Below are 25258 nucleotides of genomic sequence, written 5' to 3' on the forward strand. Positions count from 1 at the left end.
GAGAGAGGGAGAGAGAGGGAGAGAGAGGGAGAGAGAGGGAGAGAGAGAGAGGGAGAGAGAGAGAGAGAGAGAGAGAGAATGAATCCCAAGCAGGCTCCACCCTGTCAGCTGTCAGTGCAGAGCCCAACACGGACTCAGTTTCACAAAATCGTGAGATCATAACCCGAGCCAAAATCAAGAGTTGGATGCTTAACTGACTGAGCCACCCGGGCACCCCAGAAACATGTTTGAAATGTTCTGGGAGCCTAAGGAAGGCTAATGTGGTGGGGTTATATGGGGCAGAGGAGAGAGAGTGGCTGGAACAGAAGGTAAAGAGGTGATCACAATGACCACGGACAACTCTCTCAAGAAGTTTTTCTATAAGGGGAAACAGATGGGACAGATGTCAAAGGGGCCTGTGGGGAGATTTTTAGTTTAGTTTAGTTCTCAAGATGGAATGATCTAGCAGAGAGAGAAATGACCATGCTAAAGAGAGAGACAAAGTTGTAGGACAAAGTCCTTGAGTAAAGAGAAGGAATGAGGTCCAGACCACTAGTGGAGTTTCTGGTGAGAGTTGATGCCGGCCTAAGTCCCAGTTCGTGTATTTAACAATACAGGGACAGGGCATACTGTCCTGTCCTTGTATTAAACAATACTGAAATCCAGTAACAATGACTTAGCTGGTGGCTCCGGGAGATATCTGTTCCTGGGAGATGAGGCTGTGACCCCACTAAAATGACTTGTTCATCAAGACTCCTTCAGACCTTCACCTAATGACTTCACCTCATGCCCACCATTCCAAAATGGTTATACACGTGCTCAATCCTAACCAGCTCTCCTCCTTTCAAGACCCACCTTAAAATCACCCAGCCCTGGCCCTAAAACTATATATATCCTGTCCTCGTGTCTCTATTTGGAGACACCACTAAGATTCCAGCAAGTGGAATTCTCCCTTATTGCAGTGAGTCTAACAAACCAAGCTTAACGAGATAAACGAACTTTACTGATGGTCTTTTGGGGAGTTACCACTGGCTGTTGACAGAGGCTGGGATATTCACCCATTGCAACAGGAAGTAGGGTAGAGACGAAAGTGTTCTGAAGCGGTGGAGAGGTGATGGAGCCATCTTTCTAAAATATAAAAATTACACCACCACTACCATGTATTGGTTCCCTATTGCTCCTGTCACAAATTTCCGCAAACACAGTGCCCTGAAACAACACAAATGTATCCCTCTTATAGTTCTGTAGGTTGGAAGTCTGAAATGGGTCTCACTGGGATAAAATCAACGCGCGTCAGCTGGACTGTGTTCCTTCTCAAGGATCTAGGGGAGAATCCATTTCCTCCCCTTTCACAGCTTCTATCTGCTAATTGCATTCCTTTCAAAACCACCAATCCTGTCACTCTGACCTCTGCTTTTGTCATTACAACTCCTTCTCTGACCCAGACTTTCCTGCATCCCTCTTTCACTTATCAAGGCCCTTGTAAGTCACCTCACATTGGGCCACATCTGGCCCACCAGAACATTCTGGACAAACTGCCAATGCAAGATCCTTAACATCTGTAAAGTCCCTTTTGTCATGTAAGGTAACACGTTCATAGATTCTAGGAATCAGAACACAGAATTCCTTGGGGGCCACTATTCTGCCTACCACATACTATTATAAACCTATGATATTGTAATTTATAATAAGTATATATTTTTGTCTTCACCCGTGGTTCTTGGCTCAGAGCTCCCAAAACCCTTGGAATTTCCTAAGGGATTAGAGCAATGGGATCATCTTTTGTTATAATATTTGGTCTTTTGTCCTCAGTGCCTGAGTGGGAAAGCTGAAATGGGTGTCTTGTTATTCATAACAAGCTCTTTCAACCACACAGTTTATGTTAATAAGGTTACTATTGAAAAGCCCTTAGGCAACCTAAGGAAGGAAGCTGGTTGCCAGGGAAACCAAACTGCTTTGTAAATTTAAACTCCACCCTCAACCTTTAGGGAGAGAAGAGGGGCTAGAGATTGAGTTCAATTACCAGCAGTCAATGATTTAATCAGCCACACCTACATAATGAGGCTCCAAAAAAATCCCTGAACTTTGGGGTTTGGAGAGCTTCCAGGTTAGTGAACCAGAATGCAACCTGTGCCAGGAGGGTGGTGCACCCTGAAACACACAGGGATGTAAGCTCCTGGGTTCAGATCCCTCCTGGACAAACCCTGATATACCTCTTTATCTGGCTGTTCATTTGCACCTTTGATACCCTTTGTATAAACTGGTAACCTAAGAAGCAAACTGGTTTCCTTAGTTCTGCGAGCTAACAATTTAATCAAACCCAAGGAGGGGTGCATTGGCTCTATAACTGGTTTGATTAGAACCAAAATTGGAAGGGTAATGGGGAAAGAGTCATTTCCTACATCGCTGGTATAAGTATAAATTAGTTCAACCTCTAGGGAAGGCAATTTGGCACTACTGATCATAATAAGTGCCAGTATTTTGTAATCCAACAGATGCACTAGTAGAAGTTTATTCTACAGATATTCCCACATATGTGTAAATGGTACCATTCATGTACCACTGTTTGTAATAGCAAAAAGACTGGAAATGTCCATCAGTAGAGAAATGGTTAATAAATTAAAGGCATATCTTGGAGATATTGTAGGTTCGGTTCCAGACCACCGCAATAAAGCAAATATTGCAATAAAGCAAGTCAAATGAATTTTTTTTTGTTTCCCAGTACACATAAAAGTTGTTTCACCTACACTGTAGTCTATTAGTGTGCAACAGAATCATGTCAAAAAGAACAAGGTTTATATCTTAATTTAAAAATACTTTATTGCTAAAAAAAAAACAACAACAACAAAAAAAATACTTTATTGCTACCACTGTCTTATACCATTCACGACAGGAAACCATCAAAACCCTAGAGGAGAAAGCAGGAAAAAACCTCTCTGACCTCAGCCACAGCAATTTCTTACTTGACACATCTCCAAAGGCAAGGGAATTAAAAGCAAAAATGAACTATTGGGACCTCATCAAGATAAAAAGCTTCTGCACTGCAAAGGAAACAATCAACAAAACTAAAAGGCAACCAACGGAATGGGAAAAGATATTTGCAAATGGCATATTGGACAAAGGGCTAGTATCCAAAATCTATAAAGAACTCATCAAACTCCACACCAAAAAAACAAATAATCCAGTGAAGAAATGGGCAGAAAACATGAATAGACACTTCTCTAAAGAAGACATCCAGATGGCCAACAGGTACATGAAAAGATGCTCAACATCGCTCCTCATCAGGGAAATACAAATCAAAACCACACTGAGATATCACCTCACGCCAGTCAGAGTGGCTAAAATGAACAAATCAGGAGACTATAGATGCTGGAGAGGATGTGGAGAAACGGGAACCCTCTTGCACTGTTGGTGGGAATGCAAATTGGTGCAGCCGCTCTGGAAAACAGTGTGGAGGTCACTCAAAAAATTAAAAATAGATCTACTCTATGACCCAGCAAGAGCACTACTGGGAATTTACCCAAGGGATACAGGAGTGCTAATGCATAGGGGCACTTGTACCCAATGTTTATAGCAGCGCTTTCAACAATAGCCAAATTATGGAAAGAGCCTAAATGTCCATCAACTGATGAATGGATAAAGAAATTGTGGTTTATATATACAATGGAATACTATGTGGCAATGAGAAAGAATGAAATATGGCCTTTTGTAGCAATGTGGATGGAACTGGAGAGTGTTATGTAAGTGAAATAAGTCATACAGAGAAAGACAGATACCATATGTTTTCACTCTTATGTGGATCCTGAGAAACCTAACAGAAGACCATGGGGGAGGGGAAGGAAAAAAAAAAAAGAGGTTAGAGTGGGAGAGAGCCAAAGCATAAGAGACTCTTAAAAACTGAGAACTGAGGGTTGATGGGGGGTGGGAGGGAGGGGAGGGTGGGTGATGGGTATTGAGGAGGGCACCTGTTGGAATGAGCAGTGGGTGTTGTATGGAAACCAATTTGACAATAAATTTCATATTAAATAAATAAATAAATAAATAAATAAATAAATAAATAAAAATACTTTATTGCTGGGGTGCCTGGGTGGCTCAGTAGGTTGAACGTCTGACTTCAGCTCAGGTCATGGTCTCGTGGTTTGTGAGTTTGAGCCCTACATCCAGCTCTGTGCTGTCAGCTGGGAGCCTGGAGTCTACTTCAGACTCTGTGTCACCCTCTCTCTCTGCTCCTCCCCCACTCACACTTTGTCTCTCTCTCTCTCTCTAAAAAAATAAACAAAAATTTTAAAAATACTTTATTGGCTAAAAAATGCAAACCATTATCTGAGCTTTCAGTGAGTTGTAATCTCTGACCGCATACCATATAACAAATGTAACAATGAAAAAGTTTGAACTATCATGAGAATTACCAAAATGTGACATAGAGACATGAAGTGGACAATTACTGTTGGAAAAATGGTGTCGATATACTTGCTCAACAGAGGGTTGCCACAAACCTTTAATTTGTAGAAAAACAGTATCTGTGAAGCACAAGAAAGGGAAGTGCAGTAAAATGAGATACACCTAAGTGATAAATCCATACAGTGAAACACGATGCTGCCATAAGAACGAATGAGAAAGCTCGCCTGGTATTGAATCAATAATCTCCTAGATACATATTTTTAATAAGCTTGTTACTTGGAATAATTTTAGATTTCGAGAAAAATTGCGAAAATAGTATAGAGAGCTCCTGTACACCCCTCACCCAGTCTCGGTCTCCCCTGATGTTATCATGTTACATTACATGTGTGAAAGGGTTCCAATCTAAAATGGAACTGGAGGATATGAATTGGCGAATATCATGTGTGCACCCTCAGAAGAATGGAACTTAGTGGGGCGCGTGGGTGGCTCAGTCGGTTGAGCGTCCAACTTCCACTCAGGTCACGATCAAGCCTTCTGTGAGTTCGGGCCCTCCATCAGGCTCTGTGCTGACAGCTCAGAGCCAGGAGCCAGTTTCAGATTCTGTGTCTCCTTCTCTCTCTGCCCCTCCCCCACTCATGCTCTGTCTCTCTGTCTCTGAAAAATGAATAAACCTTAAAAATTTTTTTAAAAAAAAGAAGAAGAATGGAACTTAGGAACTGAAAGACTGTTTTCCCGTAAATGCCCAATTTACAGAAGACTGAGACTTATGTCCTGACCAATGAACATCCACAAAGATCATCTCCCCATCCTCAAGCCAACGAACTTACTGCTTGGACTCTGGCTGGACTGCCTTCTCTTTGCACCCCTCACCCATGAGTCAGTCTGCCCAAACTCTCAGAAGACACGCCTGTAGCTTGCTATAGCATGCATTTCCTGAAAGGCAATTCCTCTACTCGTTCCGAATAAACCCAGTTTCTGGTAATTTGAGCTCACCTCAGTTTACCTTTTTATGTAGGTCAATATATGATACATTGTCAAAACTGAGAGACAAATATTGGGACATTTCTGCTAAATAAACTCTGGATTTCACTGGATTTTTCTGTTAATGTCCTCTTTCTCCTCCAGGATCCAATCCAGGGAATCGCACTGCATTTAGTCATCCTGTCCCTGAGTCTTCCCCAGTCTGTGACAGTTTTTCAGGCTTTCCTTATGTGAATACCTTGAGCAATACTGGTCAGGTATTTCATAGGATACCACTCAATTTCAGTTTGACTGACATTTTTCTCATGACTAGACTAGAGCTCTGAGCCTCTGGAAAGAATACCACAGAGGTGAAGTGGCTTCTCTTTGCGTCATAGCAGGTGGCACGTAAATCTACACATCACTGGTGATGTTTACCTTGATCATATGGCTAAGGTACACAGTTTCTCCATGGTAATATTACTATTTTTTGTATTTTTTGTTTTTGAGACAGAGAGAAAGCATGAGCTGGGGAAGGATGGAAAGAGAGGGAGACAAACGGAACTGAAGCAGGTTCCACACTGAAAGCAGAGAGCTGTGAGATCATGACCTGAGCCCAAGTCAGACACTTAGCCGACTGAGCCACCCAGGTGTCCCTAGTATTACTATTTTTGCCTTTCCAAACTCTGTTCTTTGGAGTTCAGTCACTAAGTTAAGTTCATTCTCATGTGTGGAAAGGGAACAAAGAAGCTCCACCCCCCAGGAGGAATATCTACATAAAATAAATGAAATTTTTGGGAAAGGAGGATCCCCTCCCCCCATTTACTTACTTATTCAAACATCAATTTTTATGTTTTGGGTAACAACCCAACACTACATTATTTATTGTATTGCTCAGATTGTTCAAGCTTTGGCCACTGAGGGCTCCCCCAGGTTGGTTCCTGTGTTCTTTCCAGATGCCCCCATCCTGTCATTTATTTGAGCATTTCCTTAATTTTGATTGTTGCCTGGAGGCCAGCAGCATTTCTCTCTCTCAGCACCTGCTCCTTCCTCTGTGGCTTCTGGTGTTTCCTCCCCTTTGGTCTTGTAGCCGCTCCCCCTAAGCTTCCCCCACTAGGCTGGGCTAGACGAGCCCTTTGTGGAGGGCTGAAATCAGAAACACCATCCCTCAGCTGTGTCTGTCCCCAAGACAATTAAGAGGCCCTGCATGAAAGCCCAGGGGTCCTGCTCCCAAACCTCCTTCCACCTGTGGTACAGGGAGTCCTCGGGGTGCAGAGGTGGGGGCCTACATCTCTCATGTGACCGCTGTCACCATGGCACTCTGGTGCAGCTTCTCCAGGGACCAGGACCCAGGGAGTTAGGTCTACAGAGGAGTGGCTGGCTACCCTTTCTCCAGAGTTTCTCAGGGAGGGCCTGGTGAGATGAAGTCACAGATTTGTTGAGCTCCTATGACCTGCGCCTTGGGATTTCACTCTTCTCAGATCTCCTGTCCGATGTTTACCTCCTAATCCAAAGCCACCGTGTCCAAGTTCTCCTTCTAAGATGACTGACAGAGAAAACTTCCCCTCCAAGGATACTGACAGAGAAAGAACTGCAGGGATGTGGGCATCTGCTGGTATCCATGCATTCTGCAAAGCACCAAGTGACAGGGGAAGGTGAAGTACAAGTGTGAATGTAGGCACGCATGGGCATGGAAGGGTGAGTGTGACCTTACCCTTGAGTCATAAACTCATCTTTCATTCCTTGCTCCCAGATTCTCAATAGGTCTTCTCTCCACACCCATGCTACCATTGCCTCACTCAGATCAGAGCCATATCCTCCTGATGTGCTTGTCCTGTTCCAAGTCATTGTACAGATTTTTTTTAGAATACAAATCACATTATGTCACTAATCTTTCAAACCCTTGAATGGCTCTACATTGCCATCATGATAAAGACCCTCAACTCCTTCCCTTACCTTGTGCCACTACCCCATCACTACCCAAACTGCAGCCACCTATGCTGCCCTTCACCCTAGCTCCTTGGCCTGCGTCCTCCTCCCTCCAAATCCCCATCTCTTCATTCCTATTCCTCTTCCTCCTTCAGACATAAGGGGTCTGTTAAATGAATGCAACTCTTTGGTGTCATTTCCCTCAACTACGAAATACAGAGGAAGAAAACCCTAAAGGCTTGTCAGGGGCTGGGACACCTGGCAATGGGGAGATGATGGTGGTGGGAGAAGCTGCCACAGTGGTGGCCCCCAGCCTTCAGAGTGGGGTCTCCGGGTGCTGAGGCAGGTCACGCCCTCTCTGCCTCACTCACACTGCAAGGGCCAATGCTCCCAAGTGTCTGTCTGAGACCTCATGAGAGAGTAGCTGCAGTGACAACAAAGACATTTGTGAGGTGGGGGCTTCACCCAGCTGTGGTGACACACCATGGTTAGGAGCACAGACCCCGAGGAGCCCTGGTCAATAAGAGCATCATGGAGGAGGAAGAGCCACAAGGAGACTCACCCTCAGCCATGACTGAACTCAGAGAAGAGGGCAGAATTTTTTTTGACTGAGTCTAGATAATCCTTCTGGCTTTTATCCTCCTGGGGCCATCAGGAGAGTCTTTTCCAGGGCCACAGACACTTGTATCTAGCCAGGCTTCACTTGCCTTCCCGAAGAAGGGAGAAGGGAGCCTGGAGGCAAGGGACGGAAGGAGAAGCGAGGTTTCCACTGGCCCCAGCGCCACTCCAGGAACCTTCAAATTCAGCATCTGGCTGTTCCACGGGACTGTCAGAGATTCAGCCCAACGGTGTTTTCAAAGGCTGTTCTGGCTAACCGTCCTCAACACAGCTTCTCTCAACTTCCCAGGAAAGCACCCATAAAACACAGAACAAAGAGGAAAGGCAAAAACCACTGCAAACTTATGCCAGAGCTCAGAGAAACCAATGATAATTGCAGGCAGATAGAGCCAGGTCTACCAAACCTTAGTGACGCCAAGGCAGTTTTAGGAATTTTAGTCTTCGCCCGCTTGGGATGCTTTCCCAATGCTCAGATTTTGTAAGGTGTAGGGAGGCCATGGATTTTACTTAAGATTAGATGACAAGGGGCACCTGGGTGGCTCAGTCAGTTAAGCATCTAACTTCCACTCAGGTCACGATCTCATGGTTCATGAGTTCAAGCCCCATATCTGGCTCGCTGCTGTCAGCATGGAGCCCGCTTCAAATCCTGCCCCCCCCCCCGTCCCTCCCCTGCTTGTGCTCTCTCTCTCAAAAATAAACAAACATTAAAAAAGAAAAAGACTACCTTAAAAAAAACACGATTAGATGACAAAATTTGGGGGGAAAACTGATGAAGTGGCAAATCAGGAACACCTTACAGTATTAACAAATTAAAACAAACACTGGGTGCCTGGATGACTCAGTTGGTTAAGCATCTGGCTTTGGCTCAGGTCATGATCTCATAGTTCCTGAGTTCAAGTCCTGCTTTGGGTGAGCCCCACTTCTCTCTCTCCCCCTCTCCTCTCTCTGCCCGTTGCTCTTTTGTGCCCTCCCCCAAAAAAACCACTTTGTGAAAAAATAACCAAATTTCTTTCTTTCCTTCTTTCTTTCTTTCCTTCTTTCTTGAGAGAGAGACAGCAGGGGAGGGACAACAGGAGAGGGAGAGAGAAACATACACACACAGAGAAAGAGAAAGAGAGAGAGAGAGAGAGAGAGAGAGAGAAGCTTAAGCAGGCTCCATGCCCTGTGAGAAGCCCAATATGGGGCTTGATCTCACAACCAGGAGATCATGACCTGAGCCTAACTCAAGAGTTGGATGCTTAACCAACTGAGTCATCTAGGTGCCCCCTCAAAATAACTAAATTTCTTTAACACCATAAGGTAGTTGTTTTATGTGTTGTATCTTGAATAGGACTCAAGTACAGAAAATTCACTATGTACCAGCAACAGCGGTGTTTTAATGCAAGTCGGTGCCATATTTGCTCATTTGTGAGAAGCAGGACAGCAGAATGATGAAGAGTAGATTCTGAAGCCAGACTAGAGACCAAAGGGTTATGAGAACAAGGAGGTCTTCCCACCTGGGCAGATTCTTACAGGGCAAGAAGGGGTCTGGACTTTATGCAAGTGAAAAACCTTCAGATTCTGTGGCCATCTCACAGAGGTCATACCACAACATGGTGTCCCATGCTCTGGTTACACTGGGAATCCTGGTTGGGGTCATATCTAGGGCTGAAAAAGACCAAGGCAGACATACATATTATTTTTTAAATGCATACAACAAGAATGGAGAAAAAATAATTTTCAAAGCATCAGAGAAAAAAAAACCTTAAAATACTTTCAAAATACTGATAAAAATACTTACAATACTTTTTATAGAATAATGATAAAAGTAGCATCTTGGGAGCCATCCAAACCTCACTGAGGATCAGCATTAGAATAGCTGTGTGATGCAGGGCAAATCACTTTAACCCTGTGTGAGCCCTATCTGTTGGGAATAATAATAGCACTTCCTACACAATGAAATGTTAACTGAGATAATGATTGTTTGGCACTGAGTCCCTGGTATATGGTGCTGTTATTACAGATGATTGATATAGGTGGACAAGAAAATCAAATAGTTCCTTTCCGGTAGTTCCTTTTTTGGTTTTGGGTACATAATTTGAACCCACTGAAATCCTTGTTTCATAATACATGCCCACCAGTGGTTGTAGAACACATAAAAAATGGAGTTCTGTGTTGGGATTGGATGCTTGGAGACCATCTGGTTTCAACAATTCAGAATAATTCTAGGATTGAGAGAAAGCAACCGGGGTGCCTGGGTCGCTCAGTCAGTTAAACATCCAACTTTCGCCCAGGTCTTGATCTCGCCGTTCGTGACCTCAGGCCCCACATCGGGCTCTGTGCTGACAGCTCAGAGCCTCGAGCCTGCTTCAGATTCTCCCTCTCTTTCTGCCCCTCCCCTGCTCACACTCTGTCTCTCTCAAAATTAAGTAAACATTTAAAAAAATGTTCTTGGGGCACCTGGGTGGCTCAGTTGGTTAAACGTCCGACTCTGGCTCAGGTCATGATCTCACAGTCCGTGAGTTCGAGCCCCGCGTCGGGCTCTGTGCTGACAGCTCAGAGCCTGGAGCCTGCTTCAGATTCTGTGTCTCCCTCTCTCTGACCCTCCCCTGTTCATGCTCTGTCTCTCCCTGTCTCAAAAATAAATAAAAACATTTAAAAAAAATTTTTTTTTAATTAAAAAAAATTTTTTTCTTAAATAAAAGAAAACATGCTCCTGCACCTGTATACCCATACCCGACACATGTACATACCACACTTGTGCGCACACACCCACACTTGTACATCATACTTGTACACACCCACACACCATGTACGCCCTTACACTTGCACACACACACACACACACACACACACACACAAACACACATAAGTGTAAGCCCTTTCCAACTGGTCAATGACTCATACCAACCTGCTGTCATCCTCAAGAACATCCCAATCTTGTCCCAGTTATGCAAGTGTAGGAACTTCAAGATTTTGAAGGTTGTGTCAGATCTTATGGGAGTGGGCTCTGACCTATGAGGGAGGGTGTATTGTGACTCTCCTTAGAGGGGCACAGTGGTCAAACTGGAAGGAGGGAAGGGCCCTCTGCTCTGACAGATGGCTAAGTACTTTCCGAAGAACAAGTAAGTAAAAGACATACATTTTGCATTTGTCTATTAGTTTTTAAAAAAGAACTTTTTTTCTCTTCTTTTTTCTAATTAATTTACCTCCACAGTTATTTCTTTACTCCTTTCTTAAGAATCTGTTGCTTTTCTAAAATTCTAAGTGACGTATTCAGTTGATTAAATTCTCTTTGTCTTGGCTAACAGAAGCATTTAAAGCTATGAGTTTATATCTGAAAACAAAGCTTTGTCCATATACCTTAGTGTTGATATGTTGTGTTTTCTTGCTTATTCTTTTTCTAAAGATTCTGGTATTGTAATTTTCATTTCTGTATGACTCTAGTGCTGTTTAGAATCATTTTTCCCCCTCTTATGATTTCCAAGTGGCTGGGTTTTCTTGTGTGTGTGTGTGTGTGTGTGTGTGTGTGTGTGTTAAATATTTATTGGTTACAATGTGGCTACAGAATATAGTTAAGTATAATTTCTGCTTTATGGAATTTATTAAGGTTTCTTATGTGCAATTTCTATGAATATTTGTAGCTGATGTGCATTTCACAAGCCATGATCTAGGTTTGGTAAAACAAAATGTAACTTTATTTTTCTGTTACAAAACTTGTCCTCTTTTTTGAGGCCTATTATTCCTAACGGCCATTAAAAAAATAAAACCCACCAACCACTCACAAATATTAGCCACTTCCAGGCAAACTCTGGCATTCCTGTTTTTTCAGGATTTTCCATCAATTAGGGATTTCTCCTTCCCACATCTAAGTAAGGGGAACCCTTGTTGCCTTCCAGGAAGGTCATCCGAATGTTTTGAGGCCATTTCCTGCCCGCTGTGACATCCCTTGAGATAGATGGTCTTCTCCTCCCAGGCCTGTCACCTGCCACGGCTATGCAGAACATAGATTTGTGGCCTGTCTCCCTCACTTCCCGGTTTGGGCACACGCCCTACTGGCCGAGACCTCATGGCCACTTCCACTCTGCCAGCCCCCTCCCAGCCACGTTTGTGAAACCTCCCATACTCAGGTCCTCAGGTCCTCTGGTCCTGATACCATCTTGACACCTCCCCAGGTGCCTGCCTGTCCTCCCAGAGAATCTCCACTTTGGGACCTCACACCCCTAACTAGGGGAGGGATATCCTTTCAGGGGAGCTCTGACCCTGGGGGCAAGGGAGGGGACAAAGGACCGTGGCCCTTCTCAAGACACCCACGCAGCATCTGATTCTCCGGCATCCCCAACTTCTCCTATCTGAGGCGGCAGGACGCGAATCTCCAGGTCTCGGCTGCGCTTTGGTGCCACCTGGTGGTGGTTGGACAGCCCGGGCGTTACCCCTGCCTAGGCTCCTGGTGCTGTTGCTGGTGATCCTCCACGCTGCGGTGACTCCCCAATGAGCTACTCTTTCTAGAATCCGCCTGATTAGATGGCGCCTGCTTTGTTAGGTAATCTGGGGATACTGGGCAACTAGAATACCAAGACAACAGCTTCTGCTCTGCGGTTTCCAAAAATAAGTTAGGCTGTGTTTTCACTGCCCTGCCGTCCCTCTATCCCCACCCTACCAACAAGAAATAATAACTTTAATTCCCACCTCAGCCCTTAGAGAATAGAAAATAGTCACCAGGAAGACAGTGAAATTCACAGGATGGTGCAGGTGGGTTTCTGTCAGGTTTTACTCATTATCCCTCCACATGGGTTATGAGCACTTGAAAGGCGGTAATAACCCCTCTCTGTAAATGTCTCATGCCCCCTTCCCTGACACGTGGGGGACCCAGCACGCTGAATGCTGTGGTCAGACAGGGCAGGAACCTAGGCGGCAGCAGAGGAGGGAGAGAGACCCAATTCCAAACCACCCTCCTGACACCTTCTGAACCAGGACACCAAAGCAAAGAGAAGGAGGTGGGAGACGGGAATAGATTCCCTGTTTTCTCAAAGCAGAATGTTCCTATAATCCCTTTCCTGAACGGAAATGGCATAAAGCAAAACAACAATGACCAGTTCCTAAAGGCGAAAATCCGCTTCAGATTTCCTTCCACTAGCAAAAGTCGGTGCTGATGTGGGTCTTTTGTAAAAGTGAAATAAAGCAAACTTTCAGATTGGAGGAGAAGGGGACACCTGTGCCTGAAGGAAGTGGAAAGACCCCATGTGAGCCAGGCATTCAGAGTAGCCAACAGGAGACACAGCTGGAGGGGGTTCCCTGAATCACGGTGACCAGCATTCTCCTGCAGAATTGCCGGTGAGAATATAGGCACATTTAACTTTTTTGCTTAAATTTTGTTTTGTCTGACATTAAATGTACTAGCCTTCGTTATGTTCACATTCTAATGCTTTTTTTTTCTTTCTTTCTTTTTTTATGTCAGCACAGAGCCTGATACGGGGCTGGAACCCACTGACTATGAGATCGTGACCTGAGTCAGAGTTGGAAGCTTAACCGACTGAGCCACCCAGGTGCCTCTACAGTCACATTTTAAAACAATACTCTTTGTTGTGGAAAAATATAGACATTTTGGGAAAATAAATTTTATATATTTTTTCTATCTTTCCATCTATCTAAGCGTACAGAGGTTACTAGTTTCCTAGGGCCGCTGTAACAAATTACCACAAACTAGATGGCTTAAAACAACAGAGATTTATTTCCTCATAGTTATGGTGAGAAAAAGTCTGAAATTAAGGTGTCGGGAGGGCTATATTCCCTTCAAAGGCTCTAGGAGAGATTCATTTCTTACCCCTTGCAGCTTCTGATGGCTTTAGACATTCCTTGGCTTGTGGCTTCTTTTATCTCTGTTTTCACATGGCCATGGCCTTCTCTATAGTTTGCATCTTCTCTTCTGCCTCTTATAAGGACACCGGTTGTTGGATTTAGGACCTATGAGGATAATCCAGGATGATCTCATCACAAGATCATTAATTTAATTACTTTTACATCCACAAAAATCTCCTTTCCAAATAAGGTCATATTACAAATTCAGATACTAGGATGTAGGTATACATACATACACATCACATCTTTATGCATTCTTTTCAGGTGTTGGTTATATGCATAAATAAAACTTTTTAAACTAAATTTAGGGGCACCTGGGTGGCTCAGTCGGTTAAGCGGCCGACTTCGGCTCAGGTCATGATCTCGCAGTCTACGTGAGTTCTAGCCCCATGCCGGGCTCTGTGCTGACAGCTCAAAGCCTGGAGCCTGCTTCAGATTCTGTGTCTCCCTCTCTCTGACTCTCCCCTGTTCATGCTCTGTCTCTCCCTGTCTCAAAAATAAACATTAAAAAAAAATTTTTAATAAATAAATAAAATAAAATAAATTTAATTCACAGGCTCTACACAGTTTATATTCAATATTTCTGTAGCAAATTTCTCAATCTTTAAATATTGATCCAAAACAAATTTGCAATGGCTGCATCATAGGCCATCTTAAATGTGCTATGTTTTATTTAACCATTCAGTTAATATTGAGCACTCATAATTTTTGGTACTGTAGATAAATGCTATGGTCAACAGCCTCGCAAAAATCTAGCTTCTAAAGGTATGTAATGGACAGCTTGTTTTCACCACTCCTATCCATCGTCCCTTCTGATAAACTACCCCAGTTTTTCCTGTGGAACTAACCCTTCCTTATGGGCTATGGGTTTGGTGAAGCCATCAGTGAATATGGTGGTTCTACACTTTTCTAGATTAAAAAACAGACAGGAAACCTGACCTAGGCTAATTTTATACTCTCTCCATGGCAACTAAATCTTAAGCAAAATGATAAGACTCAAAACAGCTGTAGCTGATTCATCCTGTAGCTGATTCATTTCTTTCTGTTACCTGGTTCGGAAAGCAACCCGAGAGCCACCTGGGGCTTCTATCCTCTTTGGACCAGTTTTTCGGATTTCTCTATCAGGGCTGTGAATTGAATAAAAAAAAATTTTTTTTCTGTTTTATTTTGTCTGAATTAATTTCTGGTTTTTGCAAAGATCCCTAACATATATAAGGTGAACACTTGGTTCATTTTTGTCTTTTTTGCTTTCTATAAAAAACATTTAGTAATATAAATTTTCTCCTGAGCAGAGTTCAATTGGTGTCTAAAGTCATGTTCTCACTGGTATTATTTCATGCATGGATTTATATTTCTTCTTTGAACTGAGCTATTTAAAAATGTGGTTTAAGAATTTCCTGTGGTTTTTTTAGAAAATTATTTTATTGCTTTATGTTTCATTTTGTTACATTATGTTAAGAGAATTTTGGAGATTTATACAGATCATTATGTGCATGATGAATTTTTATAAATGTTCTTTAGGTCATTAGAAAATAGGTATTGTCTATTTGTGGATACGAAACATCCTTTCTCTCTCTCTCTCCACACACACACACACACACACACATACAGTCACCCACAAATGTTATAACTAATAACTGACTCCAGCAAAGTTGCAGGATACAAAATCAACACATAAAAACCAGTTGCATTTCAATTTACTAGCAATGAACAGTCCAAAAAGAAAATTAAGAAAACAGTTCCATTTAAAATATCATCAAAAATGGGGTGCCTGGGGCTTTTGGTTTCTGCTCAGGTCATGATCTCACGATTCATGAGTTTGGGCCCCACATTGGGCTCTGTGATGGCAGTGCAGAGCCTGCTTGGGATTCTGTGTCTCCCTCTCTCTCTGCCCCTCTCCCACGCATGTTGTCTCTGTCTCTCTCAAAAATAAATAAACTTTAAAATAATAAAATAAAATATCATCAAAAAGGAAAAAATGTTCAGGAATAAAGTCATCTAAGGAGTCACAAGACTTATATACTAAAAACTATAAAACATTGCTAAAAGAAATTCAAGAAGACCTAAGTAAATGTAAAAATATCCCATGTTCATGGATTGGAAATATACAAATTCAATGCAATCCCTATCAAAATCCCAATGGCAATATTTTGGTCTTTTTTTTTTTTTTCCAGAAATGTTAAAGCTCATCCTAAAATTCACATGAAATTTCAAAGGGCCCTGAATAGTCAAAACAATCTTGGAGAAAAAAAGAACAAAGTTAAAGGACTCACAATTCCCAATTTCAAAAACTTACTACAAAGCTACAGTCACTAAAACAGTGTAGTACTGGCATTAGGATAGACATATAGACCAATGAAATAAAATCAAAAGCCCAGAAATAAATCTTCACATCCCTGGTCAATAAATTTTTGACAATAAGGAAAAGGCCAATTTGCTCAACAAAGTATTTTTAAGAAAATAGGATATCCACAGGCAAAAACAAAACAAAACAAGTTGGACTGTTACCTCATACCATACACAAATTAATTTAAAATAGATCAAAAACTTAAGGGGCGCCTGGGTGGCTCAGTCGGTAAAGTGGCCGACTTCGGCTCAGGTCATGATCTCGCGGTCCGTGAGTTCGAGCCCCGCGTCGGGCTCTGTGCTGACTGCTCAGAGCCTGGAGCCTGTTTCAGATGCTGTGTCTCCCTCTCTCTGACCCTCCCCCATTCATGCTCTGTCTCTCTCTGTCTCAAAAATAAATAAACGTTAAAAAAAAAATTTTTTTTTTAAATAATAAAATAAAATAGATCAAAAACTTAAATTTAAGAGCATAAACACGATGATCATTTTAGAACACTTCTATCACCCCTAAATAGTTCCCTCATGCCTATGCCTAATTGATTTGCTCTATTATTTTGGTCTTTCTAGAAATTTTATACAAACAAAATCATACAAAACATAGTTATTTGTGTCTGGCTACTTTCATGAAGTTCACCTATGCTGTAGCATGGATTAGCACTTTGTTCCTGATTTTCATTGCTGAGGAGTATTCCATTGTGATTTCTCATGATTATAATGGGATTATGGGTTTTGGAGAGGAAGACCACAGAGTAAACTGACATTCCTATCACATCACATCAAGGGTACATGGTATCAACATGATTCATCACTGTTGATGTTGATCTTGATTTCCAGGCTGAGGTAGTTTTTGTCATGTTTCTCCACTTTCTTACGCCTTTACATACGATACAATTTGAAAGAATTTGCTATGCACAGTCCACACATAAGCGGTGGGGAGTTATGCTCCCCCAACTTGAGGTAAAGCATACAATGGAGCATAAACACTCCTTTCAGGTATCTACATAAATTATCTGGAATCTGTGTGGGAGATTTGTCTATTCTCCATTTATTCTTTTATTTATTTATAGCATGTGGACTCATGGATAATTATTTTATACTATAGGTTATAATCCAATACTATTTGGTTTTATTGCTCAATTTGTCCTGCTTTGGCTGCTGGGATCACCTTCAGTTGCCTCCCATGTCTTTCTGACATATTCCTATCATTTTAGGTATTTTTATTTTTTAAGTACTTTTTTTTTTTTTTTTTTTAACTTTCAGGCACTACAGGACGCTCCAGGCTATTTCTCACACCTGATTTTAGAATCAGCCATTTTTCCAAGAAGCCCTGGCTCTTTTATTAGAGAATGGTATGAGAAACCAAGATCTGGGCACTGCGTATGCTCATTGCTACTGGGGTGTTTGCTTCTTGAGGGCAGAGCTTGGAAATATATCTGTATGTACACACTGTATATGATTATTTGCCTCTTGGGGCTCCTGTGTGGCTCAGTTGGTTGAGTGTCTGACTCTTGATTTCAGCTCAGGTCATGATCCCAGGGTCATAGGATCGAGCCCCGCATTGGACTTTGTGCTGAATGCGGAGCCTGCTTAAGATTCTCTCTCTTTCCCTGCCCGGTCCTTTAAGACTTTGGGTTTTGAATACCAGCCACGTGCCAAAGAAAAAAACGCGTGAGAGTTGTGGTACACTGTGGACTGACTACCCTCGATATTCTGTGAGGGCTTCCTGAACAGCAAAGGGTGTGAGATCCCCAGTCCAGAGTTGGGAGATTGGGGGGGTGCCATTTCCCCACCTGACACCAACACAGGGGGACTTCAGAGAGCAACGCAGCGGCCCCAATGGAGGCAGGACCCACTTACACCAAACCCCACCCCTGTGTACCTGGAAAATGCTTATTTACTGGGGTAAGACTGACTCTGAGCCAACACAGGGAGCCTCTCCTCCACGACAGACAGCACCCCACATGCACCAAGTGTACTGAAAATCAAGTGTTTCAAAATGTCACCTGCAGTTCTGGTGAAAATAGGACCAGACTTGCTTTTTTTTCCTTTTTTTTTCTTTTGGAATCAGGCTCATAGTTTCTTTCTTTTTTTTTTTTTTAATTTCCTTTTCTTTTTTTTTTTTTTGGATCAGATTTTTTTATCCTTTTCTTTTCCTTTCTTTTTTCTTTGTTTTTTCCTTTCTTTTTCTTTGGAATCAGACTTACAATTTTTTGATTCTCTGTTTTTTGTTGTTGTTCCTTTTCCTTTTCTCTTTTTTGGGGGATCAGGCTTTCCCCCACTGCCCATTTTTTCCAGGCTTATTTCAACAAACAAATCAAAGCACACCTAGTTAAAGGTCCAAACACTCCCCACTGGAAGCAAGGAGGAGCTCTGCAGAGGACTAACTAGCAACAAAGAGCGGCCAAGATGCAACAGCAGAGTGCACATAGCATACACCAGAAACACTTTCTGAAGTGCCAAGCCCTGGACAGTGTATGACCCCTTTTAAATACAGCACTAATCTCAGGTTCAGGAAACATAACAAGCATTTAAAACACACAAAAGAAGGATGCCTGGGTGGCTCAGTCAGTTAAGCATCTGACTTCGGCTCAGGTCACGATCTCATGGCTCGGGAGTTCAAGACCTGCATGGGGCTCTGTGCTCACAGCCTGGAGCCTGCTTTAGGTTCTGTGTCTCCCTCTCTCTCTGCCCCTATCCCACTCACACTCTGTTTCTTTCTGTCTCTCAAAAATTCATAAACGTAAAAAAAATTTTTTTTAAACACACAAAAGACAGAAACTTAGCCAAAATGACAAGATGAAGGAACTGTCCCTAAAAGAAAGGTCAAGAGGAAATCACAGCCAGGGACTTGCTCAAAACAGACATAAGCAACATATCTGAACAAGAATTTAGAATAACAGTCATAAGACTACTACCCGGGCTTGAAAAAAGCATAGAGGACACCAGAGAAACCCTTGCTGCAGAGATCAAAGACCTAAAAACTAATCAGACTGAAATAAAAAATACTGTAACTGAGAGGCAAAACTGAGTGGACACAGTCACAATAAGGATTGAAGAAGCAGAGGAGAGATTAGGTGATACAGAAGATAAAATTATGGAAAATAATGGAACTGAAAAAAAGAGGAAAAGGAAATTATTAGATCATAAGGGGGAAATTAGAGAACTTAGTGATTCCATAAAGCAAAACAACATCCATATCATAGGAGTCCCAAAAGAAGAGCTGGAAAAAGGGGCAGAAGATTTATTTGAACAAATTATAGCTGAGAACTTCCTTAATCTGGGGAAGGAAACAGGCATTCAAGCCCAAGAGGCACAGAGAACTCCCGAGAAATGAAAAAACAGGTCAACACCATGACATATCATAGGAAAGCTTGGAAAATACAAAGATAAAGAGAGAATTCTGAAAGGAGCTAGGGACAAAAGATCCATAACCTACAAGGATAGACACATAAGGTTAGCAGCAGACCTGTCCACTGAAACCTAGCAGGCCAGAAAGGAGTGGCAGGAAATATTCACTGTGCTGAATGGGCAAAATATGCAGCCAAGCAATCTTTATCCAGCAGGGCTGTCATTCAGAATAGGAGAGATAAAGAGTTTCCCAGACAAACAAGAACGAAAGGAGTTGGTGATCACTAAACTCGCCCTGAAAGAAATTTTAAGGGGGACACTGAGTGGAGGAAGAAAAAAAAAAAAAAAAGAAGAAGACCAAAGCAACAGACTAGAAAGGACCAGAGAACATCACCAGAAACACCAACTCTACAGGTAACACAATGGCACTAAATTCATATCTTTCAAAAATCACTCTAAAAAAGACACAAGGTATCAGAATGGATAAAAAAATAAGATCCATCTATATGCTGCCTACAAGAGATTCATTTTAGACCTAAAGACACCTGCAGATTGAAAGTGAGGGGATGGAGAACCATCAATCATGCCAATGGGTTGCCATTGGCAAATAAAGCCAGAATAGCCACGCTTATATCAGACAAACTGGATTTGAAAACAAAGCCTAGGACTCCTAGGTGGCTCAGTCAGTTAAGCGTCCAACTCTTAGTTTTGGCTCAGGTCATGATCTCACAGTTCATGAGTTCAAGCCCTGCGTCAGGCTCTGTGCTGATGGCATGGAGCCTGCTTGGGATTCTTGCTCTCTCTGCCCCACCCCCACTCACACACATGCTCTCTCTCTCTAAATAAATAAACATTAAAAAAAATAAATAAATAAAGACTAACATGGGATGAAGAAAAGCATCATCTCACAATTAAGGGGTCTATCCATCAAGATCTAACAATATAAATATTTATGCCCCCAATTTAGAAGCACCCAAATATATAAACCAATTAATAATAAACATAAAGAAACTAATTGATAATAATACCATAATAGTAGGGGACTTTAATACCCTACTTACAACAATGGACAGATCATCTAAGCAGAAAATCAACAAGGAAATGATGGCTTTGGGTTTTTGTTGCTGTCGTTGTTTTTAATTTTTTAATGTTTATTCATTTTTTAGAGAGACAGAGTGTGAGCAGGGGAGGGACAGAGAGAGAGGGAGACACAGAATCGGAAGCAGGCTCCAAGCTCTAAGCTGTCAGCATAGAGCCCAATGTGGGGCTCAAACCCATGAGCCATGAGATCACGACCTGAGTTGCAGTCTGATGCCTAACTGACTGAGCCACCCAGACACCCCATGGAAACAATGGCTTTGAATGACACACTTGACCAGAAGGACTTAACAGATATATTCAGAACATTATGTCCTAAAGCAGCAGAATACACATTCTTCTCAAGTACACATGGACCATTCTCCAGAATAGATCACATATTGGGTCACAAATCAGCCTTCAACGGATACAAAAAGATCAAGCTCATACCATGCATATTTTCAGATTACAACACTATGAAACTTGAAATCAACCACAAGAAAAACTTTGGAAAGCCCTCAAATACATGGAGGCTAAAGAACATCCTACTAAGGAATGAATGGGTTAACCATGAAATTAAAGAAGAAATAAAAAAAAAAAAACACATGGAAGCAAATGAAAATAAAAACACAACAGTCCAAACCCTTTGGGATGCAGCAAAGACAGTCCTAAGAGGAAAATACACTGTAATTCAGGCCTATCTCAAGAATCAAGAAAGGTCCCAAATACACAACCTAACCCTACACCTAAAGGAGCTAGAATAGAACCAGCAAATAAAGCCTCAAGCCAGCAGAAGAAGGGAAATAATAAAGATTAGAGCAGAAGAAAGCAATATACAAACAAACAAAAAACCCACAGTAGAACAGATTAAAACAAAAATGCTGGCTCTTTGGAAGAATAAACAAAATTGATAACCCCCTAGCCAGACTTATCAAAAAGAAAAGAGAGAAGACCCAAATAGGTAAAATCACGAATGAAGGAAGAGTGAGTGATCACAACCAACACCATAGAAATACAATTAAAAGAGAATACCATGAAAAATTATATGCCAACAAACTGGGCAATCTGGAAGAAGTTGACAAATTCCTAGAAACTCATGCACAACCAAAATTGAAACAGGAAGAAATAGAAAATCTGAACAGATCCAAAACCAGCAAAGAAATTGAATCAGTTATCAAAATCTCCCCAAAAACAAGAGTCCTGGGCCAGAGAGCTTCCCAGGGGAATTCTATCAGACATTTAAGGAAGAGTTAATACTTATTCTTCTCAAACTGTTCCAAAAAATAGAAATGGGAGGAAAGCTTCCAAACTCATTCTATGAAGCCGGCATTACCTTCATTCCAAAACCAAAAACCCCACTAAGGAGGAGAATTACAGGCCAATATCCCTGATGAAGCTGGATGCAAAAATTCTCAACAAGATACTAGCAAATTGAATTCACAATATATTAATTATTCACTATGATCAACTGGGATTTATTCCTGGGCTGCAGGGCTGGTTCAATATTTGCAAATCAATCAATGTGATACACCACATCAGTAAAAGGATAAGAACCACATGATCCCCTCAATAGACGCAGAAAAAGCATTTGACAAAATGCAGCAACATTTCTTGATAAAAACCCTCAAGAAAGTAGGTATAGAAGGAACACACCTCTGTGGGAAATAAGTTTAAGAATTCTGTATGCTTACACCAATGGGTTAACAAGGCTTAGGGCGGAAAGCTGCCACAGGATGAAAGCTCTCAAGGCCAGTCATTAAGTAAGACAAAACATAGAGGCAGAAAGCCACCATCAGGTGAAAGCGTCCAAGGTTAGTTAGTCACTAAGTAAAACAAGGCTTAGGGTGGGAAGATGCCTCCACAGGATCAAAGTGTCCCAGGACAGTTGGAGGTGGAAAGCCACTATGGGGCAAAAGTGCCCAAGGTTAGTTAATGAAAAGTGCCTTGTTAACCTTAAGGCAGCATGCTCCAGCAATCTTAAACTTTGGAGATAACAGCTACTTGGCTGTATCACCCACAGAGAAACATGTCCTTCCCACATCTGGCTCCAATATATCATTGTTCTTTAATCTCAACTTCTAATGCCACTTGCCCACCAAACCCTTTGCTTCTTACACACACAAATTAATGGTCACTATCTTATTGTTTTCTTCTGCACGTTCACCACATATGTAAAACCTTGAGAGGGGCACCTGGGTGGCTCAGGCAGTTAAGTGTCCGACTTCAGTTCAGGTCATGATCTTGCAGTCCGTGAGTTCGAGCCCCACATCGGGCTCTGTGCTGACAGCTCAGAGCCTGGAACCTGCATCAGATTCTTTGTCTCCCTCTTTCTCTGCCCCTCCTCTGCTCATTCTCTCTCTCTCTCTCTCAAAAATAAATAAGCAAAAAAAAATTTTTTTAAACCTTGAGAGCTCAATAAATACGGAGACAAAACCTCTGTTCAGGGGTCTTGTCTCCTCCTGGACATTAGCCTCTCTTGTATTCAATTCTGCATCCACTCTCTTGCTGGACAAGAGAGAACTCCAGACTCAAAGTCTGCAACACACCTCAACATCATAAAGGCCATATATGAAAGACCCACAGCTAATATCATCCTCAATAGGGAAAAACTGAGAGCTTTCCCCCTAAGGTCACATATAAAACAGGGATGTCCACTCTTACCATTGCTGTTCAACATAGTGCTAGAAGTCCTAGCCTCCACAATCAAACAACAAAGAAATAAAAGACATCCAAATTGGCAAGGAAGAAGTCAAACTTTCACTCTTAACAGACGACATGATGCTCTGCTGGAAAACATGAATGACTCCACCAAAAACCTTCTAGAACTAATACATGAATTTAGCAAAGTCAGAGGATATAAAATCAACATACAGAAATCAGCTGCATTTCTATACACCAATAATAAGCAGCAGAAAGAGAAATCAAGGAATTGATCCCATTTACAATTGCACCAAAAACCATAAGATACCTAGGAATAAACCTAATCAAAGAGGTAAAGGATTGTTTGCTGAAAACTAAAGAAAGCTTATGAAAGAAATTAAAGACACAAAGTAATGGAAAAGCACGGATTGGAAGAACAAATATTGTTAAAATGTCTATAATATCCAAAGAAATCTACACATTCAATGCAATCCCTATCAAAATAACACCAGCATTCTTTACAGACCTAGAACAAACAATTCTAAAAAATGTATGGAACCACAAAAGACCCCAAATAGCCAAAGTAATGTTGAAAAAGAAAACCAAAGCTGGAGGCATCACAATCCCAGACTTCAAGCTGTAGTACATAGCTGTAATCATCAAGACAATAGGATAATGGCACAAAAACAGACAGACACATAAATTGATGGAACAGAATAGAGAACCCAGAGATGGACCCACAAATGTATGGCCACCTATCTTCGACAAAACAGGAAAGAAGATCCAGTGGAAAAAAGACCATCACTTCAGCAAATGGTGCTGGGAAAACTGGACAGCGACATGTAGAAGAATGAAACTGGACCACTTTCTTACACCACACACAAAAGTAAATTCAAAATGGATGAAAGACCTAAATATGAGGCAGGAAACCATCAAATTCCTAGAGGAGAACACAGGAAGCAACCTCTTTGACCTCAGCTGCAGCAACTTCTTACTAGACATGTTTCTGGAGGCAAGGGAAACAAAAAAGCAAAAATGAACTGTTGGGATCTCATCAAGATAAAAAAGCTTCTATACAGCAAAAGAACAATCAACAAAACTAAAAGGCAACCGATGGGATGGCAGAAGATATTTGCAAATGACAACTGGATAAAGGGTTAGTATTCAAAATCTATAAAGAACTTATCAAACTCAACACCCAAAAAATAATCCAGTGAAGAAATGAGCAGAAAACATGAATAGACCCTTTTCCGAAGACATCCAGATGGCTAACAGACATGAAAAGATGCACAACATCACTCATCAATCAGAGAAATTCAAATCAAAACCACAAGATACCACCTCACACCTGTCAGAATGGCTAAAATGAACAACTCAGGAAACAACAGATGTTGGCAAGGATGCAGAAAAAAAGGGAACACTTTCACATTGTCGGTGGGAACGCAAACTGGTACAGCTATTCTGGAAAACAGTACGTAGGTTCCTCAAAAAAGTAAAAATAGAACTACCCTTCAACTCAGCAACTGCACTACTAGGTTTTCATCCAAAGGATACAAAAATGCTGATTCAAAGGGGCACAGGCACCCCAATACTTATAGCAGCACTATCAACAATAGCCAAATTATAGAAAGAGCCCAAATGTCCACCGACTGATGAATGGATAAAGATGACGTCGTATGTATACACAATAGAATGAATATTACTCAGTGGTCAAAAAGAATGAAATCTTGCCATTTGCAACAACATGGATGTAACTAGAGTGTATTATGCTGAGCAAAATAAGTGAGTCAGAGAAAGACAAACATCATATGATTTCACTCATATGTGGAATTTAAGAAACAAAACAGATGAACATAGGGTAAGGGAAGGAAAAATAAGACAAAAACAGAAAGAGAGGCAAACCATAAGAGACTCTTAAATACAGAGAACAGACAGAGGGTTGCTGGAGGGGAGGTGGGTGGGAGATGTGCTAATGTGTGATGGTCATTAAGGAAGGTACTTGTTGGGATGAGCACTATGCAGTAATGAATCACTGGGTTAAATAACTTGAATTAAAAAAAAAAAAAAGATTCTCTCTCTCCCTCCCTCTGCCCCCCTCCCCCACAGGCTCACTCTTTAAACT

The 25258-nt window shown here is 41.8% G+C and overlaps 2 long non-coding RNA genes across 2 annotated transcripts in view; both read right to left on the reverse strand.

Annotated features, from left to right (window-relative positions):
- Positions 1 to 5898: 5898 nt before the first annotated feature.
- LOC125936329 (uncharacterized) lies at positions 5899 to 7670 on the reverse strand. The gene is made up of 4 exons (XR_007462005.1): positions 7528 to 7670; positions 7055 to 7174; positions 6842 to 6968; positions 5899 to 6486 (listed from the first exon to the last, which is right to left on the reverse strand). It is a non-coding gene; the product is annotated as an uncharacterized LOC125936329 (long non-coding RNA).
- Positions 7671 to 13574: 5904 nt separating this feature from the next.
- LOC125937098 (uncharacterized) overlaps positions 13575 to 25258 on the reverse strand; it is a 21381-nt gene continuing 9697 nt past the window's right edge. The window contains exon 2 of the long non-coding RNA XR_007462254.1: positions 13575 to 13830. This is a non-coding gene — a long non-coding RNA (uncharacterized LOC125937098). The remainder of the gene's footprint in view (positions 13831 to 25258) is intronic.

This window comes from Panthera uncia (assembly GCF_023721935.1).
Source record: "Panthera uncia isolate 11264 chromosome A3 unlocalized genomic scaffold, Puncia_PCG_1.0 HiC_scaffold_11, whole genome shotgun sequence".
In the NCBI taxonomy this organism is placed as follows: Eukaryota; Metazoa; Chordata; class Mammalia; order Carnivora; family Felidae; genus Panthera; species Panthera uncia.